Genomic DNA, 16,372 nt, shown 5'->3' with positions numbered 1-16,372 from the left:
TGCACCGACCAACCTCATCGTTTACACAATCTATTGGAAAATCTGCCATCGGCCAGTACATAGTCTTGTGTAAACCTTGTCACATGAGTGACGTCCCCGTCGCTCATTCTATCCTGCGCACGTTTATACTTACCATTGCAGCAGGCTTCTCTTCTGGGTTCTCCTTGTCAGTTTCAGAAGCGCACTTATTACTTTCATATTACACAATTTTACAACACAAGGATGGGTAGGGAGGTGTAATAAGGACACGCATGCGTCTGCTGATAGGTCAGAACGCATATTCTAGGTGACAGGTTCCCTTTAACTGTGTTTGTTCATTCTGGCTCCCAAGATCGAAATAAGGCTACATTCACATTATCCTGTTTTCTACACAGAGCAATTGTCTGAGCTCTTGTCTAAGGCCTCCGTCAAGGTCCATCCATATACAGTATGTGTGTCACCTGGCTGCCATCCATGTATATGCGTGTGCTGTGTGTGTGAAATCAGTGTCACATATACCAGGGGTGGGGGGAGGGGAAGAATGACACTAAAATTTAATGTTTTTTGTGAGTTTTAAAACTGCAGAAAGTTAGATACTAGTTTTTAATAGTCAGCTTGGCTTGTAAAGCTTTCTATGTAGCCAAAAAAAAACAAATAATTGAAAAAAATGATATGGGGTCGCCCTGTTTTTGATATTGGCTCTCAGCTGTTTGCTGGTTATCAGGATGGGAATATCCATAGTTATTGAGCCTGCAGCCCCCCAGTAATGGAGCATAAGATGAGATGCTCCAATTCTGGCACTTCGCCTCGGCTCTTCCCGATTGCCCTGGTATAGTGGTGTGGGATCCCCTCTATTTTTGATAAACAGCTAGGGGAAGCAGACAGCTGAAGGTTACAGTCCGCAGCTGTTTGCTTTTTTCTACACTGATTATCAAAAACGGGGGTGACCCCATGTCATTACATATTTTTTTTTTTATTTCATTTCTTCCCTATCCACATTATGTTTGTAGGGCAATTGCCCCCATTTTGCAGCGCCCTAGCCCTTACTATGATCATTTTATACCTCTAAAGTTCGGGTCACCATTGACTCATGTGGGGTCAAATCCGTGCCCTGAACAGAACTCCAGCTGAGCCTGGCAAACCCAATATTTTTTTTTTTTTTTTTTTTCCTTACAGGTCTGCTCATCCCTAGTAAAAAGCAAGATTATGTTAGCGAGTTTTGGTGATGCTCACCAAACATCTAGATACTTATTATGAGGGGGTCTAGTTTCCAAAATGGGTTTATTTGTGGAGGGATTCCACTGTTTGGGTACAACAGGGGCTCTCCAAACATGACATCTGCCATGGACTCCAACTAATTTTGCTCTCCAAAATTCAAATGGCATTCCTTCTCTTCCAAACCCTGCCATGAGTCAAAACAGTAATTTCCACCATGCATGAGGTGTCCACATACACAGGAGAAATTGCACAACACATTGTATGGTGCATTTTCTTTTGTTACCCTTGTGAAACTGCAAAATTTGGGACTTAAGTATGTGGGAACAAGTATAAATTTTAATTTATTTTTTTACTTCCAAATTGCTTTTATTTCCCATGAAGTACCTAAAAGGCTAATAAACTGCTTCAATGGGGTTTTGAGCAGGATGAGGTGTGTAGTTTTTAGAATGGTGTCACTTTTGGGTATTTTCTTTCACCTAGGCCTCTTAAAGTCACTTCAAATGTGATGTTCCTAATAAAATAATTTTGGAAATTTTGTTGGAAAAATGAGAAACTGCTGATAAAATTTAACCCTCCTAACATTGAAATCATTTTTGAAAAGTTGTGCTGATGTAAAGTAGACACGTGGCTGTTATTTATTAACTATTTTGTTCGAGATAACTCTCTAGATTAAGGGTATAAAAATGTTTTTTTTAAAAATTTGCTAATTTTAAAAATTGTCTCTAAATTTCTAAAACTTTCACACTAAAAATATTCTAAATTTACCACTATCATGAAGTATAATTGTGAAGGTAGCCTGGGCTGTAGATTGTTTGTTCAAATGTAATAAGACTATCTGTGTATGTAAATAATCAAAATATAGATGTCATTGCATAATTATCTGTGTGTCTATATAACTGCACAGACGCCATAATATGATAGAGTTAACCAAGGACAAGTGAACAGATGTATAAACAATGGACAGTGAAGCCCTTCTTAGGGGTACTTCTCACATAGTGAGATCGCTGCTGAGTCACAGGTTTTGTGACGTACCAGTGACCTGATCAGCAATCTCTCTGTGTGTGACACTGAGCAGTGACCTGGCCCCTGCTTTGATATCGCTGATCGTTACACACACTGCTGGTTCATTTTTTTTGCTTGTTGCTCTCCCGATGTGAAGCACACATCGCTGTGTTTGACAGCGAGAGAGCAACAATCTGAATGTGCAGGGAGCTGGCGTCTGGCAGCTGCGGACGCTGGTAACCAAGCATAACATCGGGTAACTAAGCGAAGCGCTTTGCTTGGTTACCCGATATTTACCTTGGTTACTAGCGTACGCCGCTCTCAGGCGGCCAGTGCTGGCTCCCTGCACGCGTAGCCAGAGTACACATCTGGTAAATAAGCAAAGCGGTTTGCTTTAATAACCCAATGTGTACCTGGCTACGAGTGCAGTGGCAGCCTGAGAGTGGCGTACGCTAGTAACCAAGGTAAATATCGGGTAACCAAGCAAAACATTTTGCTTAGTTACCCGATATTTACCTTAATTACCAAGCGCAGCATCGCTTCACGCATCGCTGGGGGCTGGTCGCTGGTGAGATCTGCCTGATTGACAGCTCACCAGCGACCATGTAGCGAAGCACCAGCGATCCTGACGAGGTCATATCGTGGTCGGAATTGCTGGTATGTCGCTTAGTGAGACGGTACCCTTAGTGATTTTACCCTTAGCACACATTCTTTGTGTAAAATCACTGATAACTAGATAATCAAGCCAGAATAAATAATGAACAGAGGTATTTCATAGTATACTGGGAGAATTTTATAATTATGATTTTCTTATAGCTGGAATAAGGGATTCAATGTGTGGGATGATAATTCCCTGTTCTTGCTTCAAGGTCGAAGTTGAATGTTGTATGGTATAATTACGAGTCTTTTGAAATACACAAGTCAGTCACCTGTACTGGCTCAAAACAGTGAATACGTCTCATTGTGATCATTGTCTGAGTTATTTAATATATCTGCGCAGATAGCTAATTTGGACTCGTCCTTTGGATTTACCCTGAACAAAAGACTGCTAAGGGAGTCTATCTAAATTTCTCCTTTGACATATGTCATAAAAAATAGTCTCTGAATGACTGGTAGCTATAGAAGTGTTTCAGGGTTATTACATCATAAATTGACACTGGTCAGAATTGGAAACATTTTCTTGTTCAAAAGGTGAAAATAAGCTGGTAAGAAAGTACATGTCAATGAAACACTGTGAATGTGTTAGGATGAGACTACAGGGGTCATGGCAGGATCAAGGGGCCTTCCAGCGAGCAGCACAACACAGCAGGAACACCAGGGTAATGTCATGCCTGGGGAGGGGGAAGACCCCTGACAAGCGGCTTTGGTGCTAGACAGGGATTGGGGTCACCTCCTAACACTCACCTGAGGCTGATCCCTACACTCCCTAACGTCCCTGGCTGGGTCCCCCAATGCACTGATCACATGCCTAGGCTCTCGCTGGTCCTGATCTCACTCTGTCTAGTAAAGGCCAGCGAGATGCTACCCTTGCTACTACTGTACAATAAGACAATCTGGTGGTGAAAAAACACAACAGAAAGCATTCTTTGGATTCTTTCTTCCATAAGAAACCTCACAGCTGCAATAATATCATGACCACAGCTATGCAGTGATTCAGATGCTTGCTCTGACCATTTGATTGAGGATGGAAAGCCAAAGGAAAGTATCCCAAAATGTGTACAAAATGCTTTCCAAAATTTAGATACAAACTGAGTTTGCTGATCTAACGCCATATCTGAGGGAATTCTATGAAGTTTCACGATCTCGGTGACCAAACATTTAAAGTTTTAGAATTCGGGAGACCAGATAAAGCAATGAAGCATTTCATTTTACTTAACCTTTCCACCACTACTAAAATTAAAGTTTTTCCTGTCAATGTAGGAAGGCCATTAATAAAATCCATGGATCAATGTGTCTATGGTCTGTCAGTTATTGCCAATTGTAAGACCCAAACAGACAAGGATATGGGTTCTTAGCACACGCACAAACTGTGTAGGTAGACACAAAATGCACCACAGCCTGATGCAATCTTGGCCAGCAAAAACAATAAGAAAGGAGGTCCAATGTCACTGTACTATCTTAGTGACCTGCAAGAACAGAGTTATGATACTCCCCTAACCTTTTGAGGTGCATATGCAAAGGCACAATCCATTTCCTTGAAGGACAAGCAGCACGTTGTCATGCTAGGTATGGGCAAGTACCAAGTGAGCGACGAAAGGTAAGGGAAAAGGACCCCTGTGTCTAGAGAAGGGGGGGATTGTGAACCCTGACCAAACCTAAAGCTGGTACCTAGAGTCTCTCACCACCCTAGATAGGCTCCGCACCTATACGGAAAGTGGGATACCTGACCCTAGGTATCCCTACTGCTGGACCCTAAATGGGGAATGGGTGGGATGAGCTCTTCGTCAACCACACTAAACGCTAAAGGAAGACACAAGGGGGATACACGGGGGGGTGGAGGGGGATTGTGGGGGGATGCATGAACTTATCCACAGATGACACAGGCAGGGGTTCAGCAAGCTATAGCAATGATACTACAGATGGGAGCAAGCCACCTGCTTGCAACCAGAGCTAGAATGAACTGAATATCACCAACACAAGTCCAGGGGAGAAGGAAGTATTTAAGCACCAAGATAATACTGGTGATCAGCAGCTGGGTGGAAAGTGAGCTCCTGGTGAGTCCAAAAGGGGGAGAGATGAAAATACAGCAGGAAAGCTACCTATTACAATGAATACTGATAGCAGAAACAATAGAAAGTCAGGGAGCAGTTTGAGCAGCCAAACGCGGTGACCTTCTATAGCCTAAAAACCACATGAATGTGGGTCATCCCCCTGAACTTTCAAGACCTCCCCCTCAAGATCAGAGCACACGGTAGAGAAAATAGTGTTCAGTACGGTATTCCTACAGAAATTACTCCACCTAATAATCTCATTGGCCTGTCAATCAGCCAACGGATTGTGCATAACCAGCCAGGGAGAGGTCCAGTACTAATGGGGTAGGGAGGCCTTCAAGAACATGAGATGAGTAATAAGTATAAGTATGAAGAACCCCCTAAGCGAAGCTTCAAGTTATGCATAACTCACATGAAAGTCTGAGTGAACCGATCATCCACCATATTGGCCCCCACCCCACTATCCGAAAAAATAAAAATAATCTCATACTTTGTGCTAATAACAACAAACTGCCCACAGAGAGGCGCCATGGCACTTGGGAGAGTACTTCCCGTCCTCTCAGTAGGACATCTGCAGCTTCACTGACTAACTACTCCCTGTCTCTTCTTGCTAAACTCCTTGCTCCACCCACCTTAGGTCTGTCTTCCTGGCAAACACTGAACTGTCTGCTCCTGGCCTTCACTAATCTAAGCAACTTGCAAACTACTCCCATCATCCACTCCAGCACATTTGTTTCCCTAGTGGCCTACAATAAACGTCCTATCTAAAATCCTTACCTAATGATTACTAACTGCAGCTCTATCATACCAATAATATATCTATCTTACCTAATTATCCTATCTACAATGCTCTTGGCTGAAACAGCACAAGGGGCCAATCCCTAATTACATTACACATGGTTTACATTATAGAGATCCAAGGGAAAAAATTCATCCTAGCAACCAATTTCCTTTAAAATAATTTATTCTTCTTTATTATAAAGATTAAAAAAACTCCGTTTCCAATGGTAAAAAACAATGCATTGTCAGCAAGAGTACAGGTTACGCGTTTCGGTTATTACACATCCTTAATCTGAAACATACTGCACACATTTAACATAAGTGTTATAAAGTCATTAACCGGCAATGGGGCGTGACAGCCTGCTACTGACAATCCATTACTAAATGGGTATGATGACTGACAAATCCTTTCTATATTAATGGTATAAAAAACATTCAACTCATTTTTTATATTATTGAACATTTTATCCTCCTTTAATATTTATTATCAAAAATACATATTAAATTGCAAAACCTATAACTTTCAACATGATCGTTCTATTTAATGAAAAAGCCTTTTTGATTTATATCCGCTTACTATATCCTCAGATTACCATTGCCATATTTTTTATTGAAAGAGCTCTGCAACAGTCGCATGATCATTAAATGGATATACAAATAGATGAAATAATCGCTAAACAGAAGTTCTGACAAAAGGATCACATAAATGTTAGATGAATAAATGTTATCTTGTAAATCGTTGTTGTTTTTATGATTAATCTTATTTTATTACTTAGAAAAATATTTTTTTATGTTAATACTTTAGAAAATACGCGAATTCATTTTTGATGTTTAATCCTTTTGGAGCTCTAGTTTCCAAAGTGAAAATCCACATCGCTTTGCAGCGATGTAGAATTCCCACTGGATCTCCTCCTCTACTAGGAATTATAGCTTTTTCAACTGCATTTACCTGCAGCGTCCTCAAATCACCCTGGTGTTCATTAAGAAAATGATTTGGACGCTGCTGAGAGACTGCGTGTAGTAGCGTTGGCCACATCATATACATGTTCATGTATCCTGTGTCTGAGTGCACGAGTCGTGCTCCCGACATACTGAACTTTACAAGTGGAGCATGTAATTAGGTAGACAACGCCACTAGTTCCACAGTTTATTAATGATTTGATCTGATATTCTTTTTTTTAGTCACACAAGAAACCATTTTAGTGGTGTTTTTCATGTATCTACAAAGACCACAAGTTTTGTTTTTACCGCATTTGAAAGATCCCATGGTAGGGAGCCAATTAGACTTATTTCCATGAGTATTATTTATTTTACTTGTATGATCACTAGGTGACACCTGGTTGGCAATTGTAAAGTTTTTTTCTAGATACATATTTCACCCCTTCAGGTAAAATTTGTTTGAGCGTTTCATCTTGTCAAAATCGGTAAGTATTCTTTTAATGATTTTTACTACATCATACAAATTGACTGTAGTTGGTGGAAAAAATAACAGGTGTTTTACCAGAAATTATATCAGCAGATAATGTGTGCCACCCCCACGCCTGTAGCAACCGTGCTGCTCGGTTCCGGACCCGCTATGTGGCTCGAGGCATCTTCCAGACCCGGGGTCACGCGGACACGCCAAATAAAAGGGGAACATTTTTGTACGGGCTTGGCCGTATTCAGTTCGTGACTCCACCCAGTGTGTGGTGAAGTATGGCACCACCGCTGCTGTTGTGGGACACCCGGGGAAGATGTAGTGGCAGCTGGATATTAACACCTCCGTGGGTAGGGATGGTTGCCCCGAGACCCGGTGTCTCTGTGCAGGGGATGGTGATGGCAAGGGCTGGCGCGCCCGGACGTATCAGGAGATGTTTGGTTACTCACAGTTTGAATAAATCACATGAGTCTTTTGGTAAACAAAGGTGCTGGTGGCCGGCCGCCGTGGCTGGTTGTACTCTGGATCTCCCACCCGGGCTGGTGGTCGCCGTCTTTCCCTCTGCACTGCTTTTGTGTTGTTGTGGACTTCCTGGTGTGGAACACGGGAGTCCGCTCCCGGCTTTTTATGTACCTGAGGAGCTGTGCCCGCTGACGCGGACCCGTGGGATCTCCTGGGCCCTGGCGGTTGCCCTATCCCTCTCTGTGGGTGGTTGTCTGATTTTGGGACTTTGGTTGGGACAGGACCTAAAATCCTGCCCTCAATTGGTTAATTAGCTAGGCTGTTGATTTCGGTCCTGGCTTCAGGGTCAAAGTACCCCCTCTGTGCACGGTTTTCGGGTTGGTTCTCCGGTGTCTGTACCGGCGGGCTACAACCCTGTCCCTGTCCACCTCGGATCTCCGGCTGCCGTCTTCCCATCGCCTGCTGACGGAGACCATCATCTGCCACCTAGCCAAGGTACCAGGGCTCCAACCCTGGCACCGGTCAACTTGAGCTTCAACTCTGCTGGAGCTACACCTAGCCCCAGCCTCCACTCCTCTCAACTTGAACTCCAGACTTTAACTAACTTGTTTTCCTGCCCCGGGCTGTCTAGACCCCCTAGGTGGGCATTTCATAACCTCCTGGTCCCGCCCACTGGTGTGCCTGTCTTGCCCTGGGGGAGGTGGCTAGGGTTTCAGGTCGGCTGTGTGTAACCCTGTGAGGGATGGTGTTCTGCGTGGCCTAATGTGTGACTACCTGGTTCTGCCAGGGCTTCACAAATGATTGCATTTTGTTTTTATTTTAAATATATTGGTGTCTAGTTTTTTTTCTTCCGTTTTTGATTTTGCTTTTTTTATGACTGATTTTGCATAACCCTTTTTGAGGAATCTTTCTTCAATAATTTTGCACTGTTTTTCATATAAGTCCTGTGAAGTACAGCATCTCCTTGCCCTCACAAACTCACTGGAATATTGTTTACAGCGTGTTTTGGATGGCAACTTGTAGCAAATAGCATGGAATTCCCAGCAGTTGGTTTTCTAAAAATATCGCACTCAATCCGTTGTTTGAATATCCGCATACAAGTTCATCCAAAAACGCAAAAGGAGCTCCAAAAGGATTAAACATCAAAAATGAATTAGAGTATTTTCTAAAGTATTAACATAAAAATTATTTTTCTAATTAATAAAATAAGAATATTCATAAAAACGATTTACAAGATAGTATATTCATTTAACATTTGTGATCCTTTTGTCAGAACTTCTGTTTAGCGATTATTCAATCTGTTTGTATATCTATTTAATGATCATGCGACTGTTGCAGAGCTTTCAATAAAAAATATGGCAATGGTAATCTGAGGATATTGTAAGCTGATATAATCAAAAAGGCTTTTTCATTAAATAGAACGATCATTTTGAAAGTTATAGGTTTTGCGATTTTTAATATGTATTTTTGACAATCAATATTAAGGAGGATAAAATGTTGAATAATATAAAAAATAAGTTGAATGTTTTTTATACCATTAATATAGAAAGGATTTGTCTGTCATCATACCCATTTCGTAATTAATTGATTGTCAGTAGCAGGCTGTCACGCCCCATTTCCGGTTAATGACTTTATAACACTTGTGTTAAATGTGTGCAGTATGTTTCAGATTAAGGATGTGTAATAACCGAAACGCGTAACCTGTACTCTTGCTGACAGTGCATTGTTTTTTGCCATTGGAAATTGAGTTTTTTTTAATCTTTATAATAAAGAAGAAGAAATTATTTGAGGAAATTGGTTGCTAGGATGATTTTTTTTTTTTTTTCCCCTTGGATCTCTACATACACTGTTTGGCTGAAGCTGTCCGTGAATCCATGCACCTTCCTGGAATAGATGGTGGTCTCCTTACTGGGTGAACTGGTTCCACATTTCCTTTCCTTCCTATGGTTTACATGTTAATATATACATAACATACACACACATGGGGAATGCACCTACATATTGGAGGTGTCTGTTTTCTGTAATGATACCTTGTAATAAAACACAAATACAAGGACACAAGAAGGCATCAGATGATGCTCCCATCCAGCTCTGCTACATCGCTGGCATAGTAATGTACTTACCAACCATTTACATTCAATATAATACTCTGTACACTTCTGTGGGAGTTGCTCTACTCCGTAGGGATGAATGTGGTGTGGCCACCTCCTACATACTTACCACTGAACGTAGCTATTAAGTTAGTTAATCTTGTATGCTGTAGTGTGTCCAGTTGTCATAATGGCAGATAAAACATTTGGTCCATCATTTCATATATACACCATGTTCCAAATTATTATGCAAATTGGATTTAAGTGTCAGCGATCTTCATTTTTTTTTTTTTTTCTTCAATGAAACTCATTGATGGTATTGTGTCTCAGGGTTCTTTGGATTACTGAAATCCATCTCAGATACCTGTGATAATTAGTTTCCAGGTGAGCCCAATAAAAGGAAAACTGAATGGTCCACAACATTAAGCAGGCCACAGTTTTCAAGTAACATGGGAAAGAAAAGGATATATCTGCTGCTGAAAAGTGCAATGCCTTGGACAAGGGATGAATGCATTAGATATTTCACGAAAACTTAAGCATGATCATTGTACTGTGAAAAGATTTTTGGCTGATTCTGAGCACATACGTATTCATGCTGATAAAGGCAGAATGAGGAAGGTTTCTGCCAGGCAAGTTCATCGGATTAAGGCTATGTGCGCACGTCGCGTAAAAACATGCAGTTACGCTGCGCTTTGTAGCGCAGCGTAACTGCATGCGTCCTGCGTCCCCTGCACAGTCTATGGAGACTGTGCAGGGGCCGTGCGCACGTGGCGTTTAAGAGCGCAGCGCTTCGGCTACTGCCGAAGCGCTGCGCAAAAAGAAGTGACATGTCACTTCTTTCCTGCGCTTTGCCGGCAGCTCCTGCTCTGTCTATGGCAGGAGCTGCAGGCAGAGCGCATGGAATCGGCGCTCACTACGGACATTTCTGCAGCGATCTAAAGCGCACATGTGCTCTTCAGATCGCTGCAGAAATTTCTGCAGGGCTTGTACGCAACGTGCGCACATAGCCTTAGAGAGCAGCTGCTAAAAAGCCATTACAAACCAGCAAACAGATATTTGAAGCTGCTGGTGCCTCTAGAGTCCCTTGAACCTCAAGGTGTAGGATCCTTCAAAGGCTTGCTGTGGTGTATAAGCCTACTATTCGGCCACCCCTAACCAGTGCTCACAAGCAGAAACAATTGTAGTGGGCCCAGACATACATGAAGACTAATTTTCAAACAGTCTTGTTTACTGATGAGTGTCGAGCTACCCTGGATGATCCAGATGGATGGAGTAGTGGATGGTTGGTGGATGGCCACTCTGTCCCAACAAGGCTGCAACATCAGCAAGAAGGTGGAGGAGTCATGTTTTGGGCCGGAATCATGGGAAGACATCTGGTAGGCCCCTTTATAGGGCTCCTCAAGGTGTGAAAATGACCTCTGCAAAGTATATAGAGTTTCTGACTGACAACTTTCTAACATAGTACAAAAAGCAGAAAAGTGCCTTCAGGAGCAAAATAGTCTTCATGCATCTCATGCTGCAAAGAATACCTCTTATTGGCTGCTATGGGCATAAAAGGAGATAAACTCATGGTGTGGCCACCATCTTCCCCTAACCTCAACCCTATAGAGAACCTTTGGAGTATCATCAAGCAAAAGATCTATGAGGGTGGGAGGCAGTTCACATCAAAACATCAGCTCTTGGAGGCTATTCTGACATCATGCAAACAAATTCAAGCAGAAACTCTCCAAAAACTCACAAGTTCAATGGATGCAAGAATTGTGAAGGTGATCTCAAAGAAGGGTTTCTATGTTAACATGTAACTTGGCCTGTTAGGATGTTTTTGGATTTAAATAGCTTTTTATTTCAGTTAATGTGACCTCCTAATGCTGCAAATCCCACAAATGAGCATTTTCAGCTCTTTAAAACATATAAAATGTTTAGAAACTCTACTGTGCCTAATAATTTGGAACAGTGCATTTTGAGGTGTTTTTTTTTAAATTTTTAATATACTGTTATCATTGTGAGGTTTCTTCAATAAAATTTGATGTATACTCTTAACAGGTGATGACTTTTATTAGACTGACTGCCATTTCCACTGACCATTTAGGAAAATCAGAGAAAAATATCATTTGCATAATAATTTGGAACATAGTGTACTGTAGTTGCTGTTTTCTTGCTTACTTGTTTAGCTCTAATGGTATCACAGGAAGGGAGCAATTTGCTTGCAGGATTGAGTTTGCTGGTTGTGCAAATTGCAGGCTTCCAGTTAATGAAAGCTTTGCAAAGCAGTTAATTCAGGCAATTTCCCCATTTTGGTTTTATAGCCAGGGTCTACAAGTGTGGCTATCCACTATCAGACGTTTGCTTGATGTTAACAATATGCCTCTCATTCCACAACAATTTTAGCATACAGATTGCCATACATGCCAGCTCAGCTGAGGGTTCTATTGGTTCATTTTCATCATCTCACTGTGACGGTCTGTTGTCTTGGCCAGTGACGTTGTCGTCATAATTTTTGGGGTATTACTGTAAATGTTCTGTAATTTAAATTTCTTACTTATAATGCGCTATTAATGCGACAGACAGATGGGATTATTGCAATGTAATTGTACTTAAATATGGTATGGCTGTGGTACTTACCAGAAGAATAAAGATTTCTAATCACTTTAACCACACGGCATGAACGACAAAAAAAATCCCCAAAACAATTCCTGAATTTCAATTTTTCGTTTTCATTAATTCTGAATACTAAAAAGCGGAATAGAAAGTGATCAAACATGTTATGTACCCAAAAATTGTACCAATGGAAATGTCAACTTTTCCTGTAAAAAAACAAGCCCTCATATGACTTTCAGCAAAATTACAGAAAAACTATAGCGCTCAAAACATGGCAATGCAAGATTTTTTTTACAGAAAAAGATGCCAAAGATAAAAAAAATAAATCTGCAATCACTGTAATTGTGCTAATCCAAAGAAAATATTTATACTGCATGAAGATCGGCATAAAACAATAAATAAAACCAATTATTAACCTGCATTTGTTTATTATGCCTCCCAAAGATTGGAGTACACATTTATCCTGCGCTCTATGCTGAGCACTTACACTGGGATTTCTGTGTAATTCAAATACATGACTCAGACGGAACTTAATACTGAAGATTCCATTATAATGAGGCAGATGGAGACACTGTGGATGCTCTCTGGTCTATGATCCAGCAGTATCCATCTTTTTAAGTGTGCATAAATAGTCTGTCCGGCACAGATTTGTGTACCTCTGAAAAGTCGGAAACCAAGTATTCAAAACAAAGACCAAATGGAGTCTGGAGTAACTCCACCTGCCTCAATAGTGAATGGATCAGTCTGGGATTTCATCTGAATCACATGTTTCAGATGTTTAGCCTTGTAAGTACAAGATACACGTGAACTAATCCAAAATGTCATCAAAAGCTTCAACTCAACCCACAAAAAGCACGTACCCACTCAAGTCCGTCACCTGTTAACAGAAATGTAGAGGATATCCAAGTTAATGATAGCACGAAGGCTCTAAAATAGCGAAATGGCTCCCACCAAAAGAAATCTAGCGAAATCTGTGTGCTCCTAAATCCAAATTCCCTCTCATTTCTGAGCTCCACAATGTGTGTTTTAAACTGCGGTTAGCATCCACATACTTGACATTAACGTAGTGATTAGAGACCACTTATATTACAGGTGTGTGACTTTAGATACACGAGCTGGGCACAATGTATTGTGCATTACATTGGCATATTTGCAGTTTTCAATTGACCGCTTTTACTACATGTTTGTTCTGAGCATAAAAATAGTTACTGATGTCCATTTTCACACATATCGGAGACACGGACACGCGTAGACCCATTAAAATCAATGGGTTTGAGCACACGTCCTTGTTTTCAGACAGACCATGTGTCCATGTGCTCTACACGTGTCTGTTTTTAAAAATGGCTGTTCTTTAATTTAAAAAAAGCTGTTATTAAGGTGGTGTTACTACAGTATATCTCACATCCCTGAATTCAGCCACACTGAGTAATAAGGGTAAATAAATAACTTTTTCATATGTGTACTCTACTTTAACATAATTTTTCCAGAGATCTTTTATTTTGTTAGGATGTTAAAGGGGTTAAAGGGAACCTGTCACCAGATTTGGTGACTATAGCTGCGGCAACTACCTGAAGAAGGAGACGGTCTGTTGTCTCTGAAACGCGTAGGAATGCTGTAAATAAAAGAGAAATATTATATCACTTCCAACTCAGTGGTTTTTAAGCGCGGCATATACCCGTTTTTCTTTTGTCCACCATTATTTTTGCAGCAGCAAAACTGACATTAACCCCTCGTATGCACAAATAAACACGTTTAATGTGTGTTTGGTCTAGGACGGTATGAGAGGAAAACTGAGCCTGTCACAAACACTCAAAAAAAGAAGACCGTGACGCAGGTTATCAATGCCTTTGATGCGGCCTCAAACACTGTGCCTGCATGTCCCATACACATATTAAAAAAAAGCAAAAAAACTACACACTCCTCTCTGTTCCATTCCCCCAGGACTCCACATCTTGATGCCGACACGTTTATACTGGTGCCAGCTGATGACGTAATCACGCCAGGAATGGGAGCTCCCCTGGAACTGCGCTGCTGTTTTGTGTTGCCAGCAGCGTAGCTCCAGTAAAGCTCCCTGCCTCGAGATCTGCACTGTGGAAATAGAGCTAGGTGAGTATATGTTGCTGCACAAAACATTATCATGAGTAGTGATGGGCAGATTCGCAGATATGTCTATGGGGACCAGGATCTGGCTCTTTAAAATGTTGTTAGAAGGGATAGGGGGTTTGGAGCAAGTGCGTAATACTTACCGAGTCTCCAAGGCAGCTGTGTAACTACTTCTGCGGATGCTCATTAACCTTATACATATGCACTGCTTCACCTGCCCACTTGCAGTCCCTGCATCTATGGTTGGAGTCAGACATGCCCCAACCCTGTGTGACAGTGTGTCTGGCTGCTTTCATCAGAGGTGTTGTGTGTGCGTCTCTTTTGGTGTAAAAATAAGCAAAAAAAATTGGCGTAGGGTCTCCCCATATTATGATACCCAGCACAGATAAAGCATAGAGCTACAGGCTCCAGCCCGCAGCTGTGTATCAAAATAAGAAGGACCACATGCATTGTTTTTATTATTTAAATAAATAATTTAAAAAAAAGACAGCATGCGGTCCCCCTCACCCAATTTTGATACCCAGCCATGGTAAAGCTGACAGCTGGGAGCTGATATTATCAGGCTGGGGAGACCTATGCTTATTGCCCCCCTCAGCCTAAAACTAGCAGCCTGCAGCCACCCAGGATTACCACATCCATTAGATGCAACAATCGCAGATTTTTACCCTGCTCATCCCGATTGCACAGGTGCAGTGGAAATCAAGGTAATGAGGTTAATGACAGCTTATAGCTGCCACTAAGCCGTGGATTACTAATGGGAAGGTCTATGAGCCCCCTATTACTAATACTATAAGTGAAAAGAAATACACAAACACCAAAAAAATCCTTTACTTGAAATAAAATGCAAAAAACACCCTCTTTCACCCTTTACTTAACTCCAAAAACACCCAGATCCAACCTAATTCATACGAGGTCCCATGACAATTTCAGCACTGCTATGGTACAGATAGGCACAGTGCATAGACATAGAACATGACCATCCACTGTGTGCTTCAGGCAGAGATGGAGCCACAGCAATGAGCGGTGACGTCACTCAGGTTATTTGCGGTCACAGCTGGAGGTTTCCACAGTCCTCCACCTGTGACCACAGGTAACCTGACTTCAGGTAACCTCATTTAACTCAGTGACCTCAGTGAGAATCACCTGTGTATTAAAATGCTCACTATACCCCTAGATGAATTCCTTTATCGATGTAACCTCAAAAAGGGGGTCACTTGTGGGGGTTTCTGCTCTTTTGGCAAGTCAGAAGCTTTTCAATTGTGAGATGGTATCTGCAATCAATTCTAGCCAATTTTGTACTCCAAAAGTCAAATTGTGCTCATTCTCTTCAAAGACCTGCATGTACCCATTCAGTAGTTTCCCACCAAATAAGCAGTATTTGTGTACTCAGGAGAAATTTACAACAAATTGTATGGTCCATTTTCTCCTGTTACCCTTGTGAAAATAAAAAAATTAGGGCTAAAGCAACATTTTCATGGGAAAAATGTCTTTTCTCATTTCCACCGCTCAACATTATAAAATTCTGTGAAGCATCTATGGATTCAAAGTGCTCTCTACACTTCTAAATAAATTACTTGAGGGGTGTTGTTTCCAAAATGGGGTTACTTCTGAGGGGTTTTCACTGTTTAGCACATCATGGGCTCTGCAAATGCGATATGGCATTCGCTATCTATTCCAACTAATTTTGCACTCCAAAGTTCAAATGGTGTTCCTTCCCTTCCGTGTCCTGCCATGCAGCCATTCAGTAGTTTTCCACCAAGTATGGGATATCAGTGTGCTCAGAAGAAAATGTAAACAAAATTGCATTGTGCATTTTCACCTGTTACCTTTGTAAAAATGTGAAATTTGGGACTAAAGCAATATTTTTGTTGGAAAAAAATTAAATTATTATTTTTTCCTCCCACATGGCTTTAATTCTTGTGAAACACCAAAAGGGATAATACACTTCTTGAATATGATTTTGAGCATATTGAGAAGTGCAGTTTTTAAAATGGTGTCACTTTTAGGTATTT

General features: G+C 41.2%; 1 long non-coding RNA gene across 1 annotated transcript in view; it reads left to right on the top strand.

Moving 5' to 3' along the window:
• Positions 1–16,372, top strand: part of LOC142245949 (uncharacterized) — a 48,626-nt gene that overhangs the window by 31,082 nt on the left and 1,172 nt on the right. The gene's annotated exons all lie outside the window — the stretch shown is intronic.

Source organism: Anomaloglossus baeobatrachus, chromosome 7 (assembly GCF_048569485.1).
Source record: "Anomaloglossus baeobatrachus isolate aAnoBae1 chromosome 7, aAnoBae1.hap1, whole genome shotgun sequence".
In the NCBI taxonomy this organism is placed as follows: domain Eukaryota; kingdom Metazoa; phylum Chordata; class Amphibia; order Anura; family Aromobatidae; genus Anomaloglossus; species Anomaloglossus baeobatrachus.
This window is presented reverse-complemented; position numbering and strand designations above follow the sequence as displayed.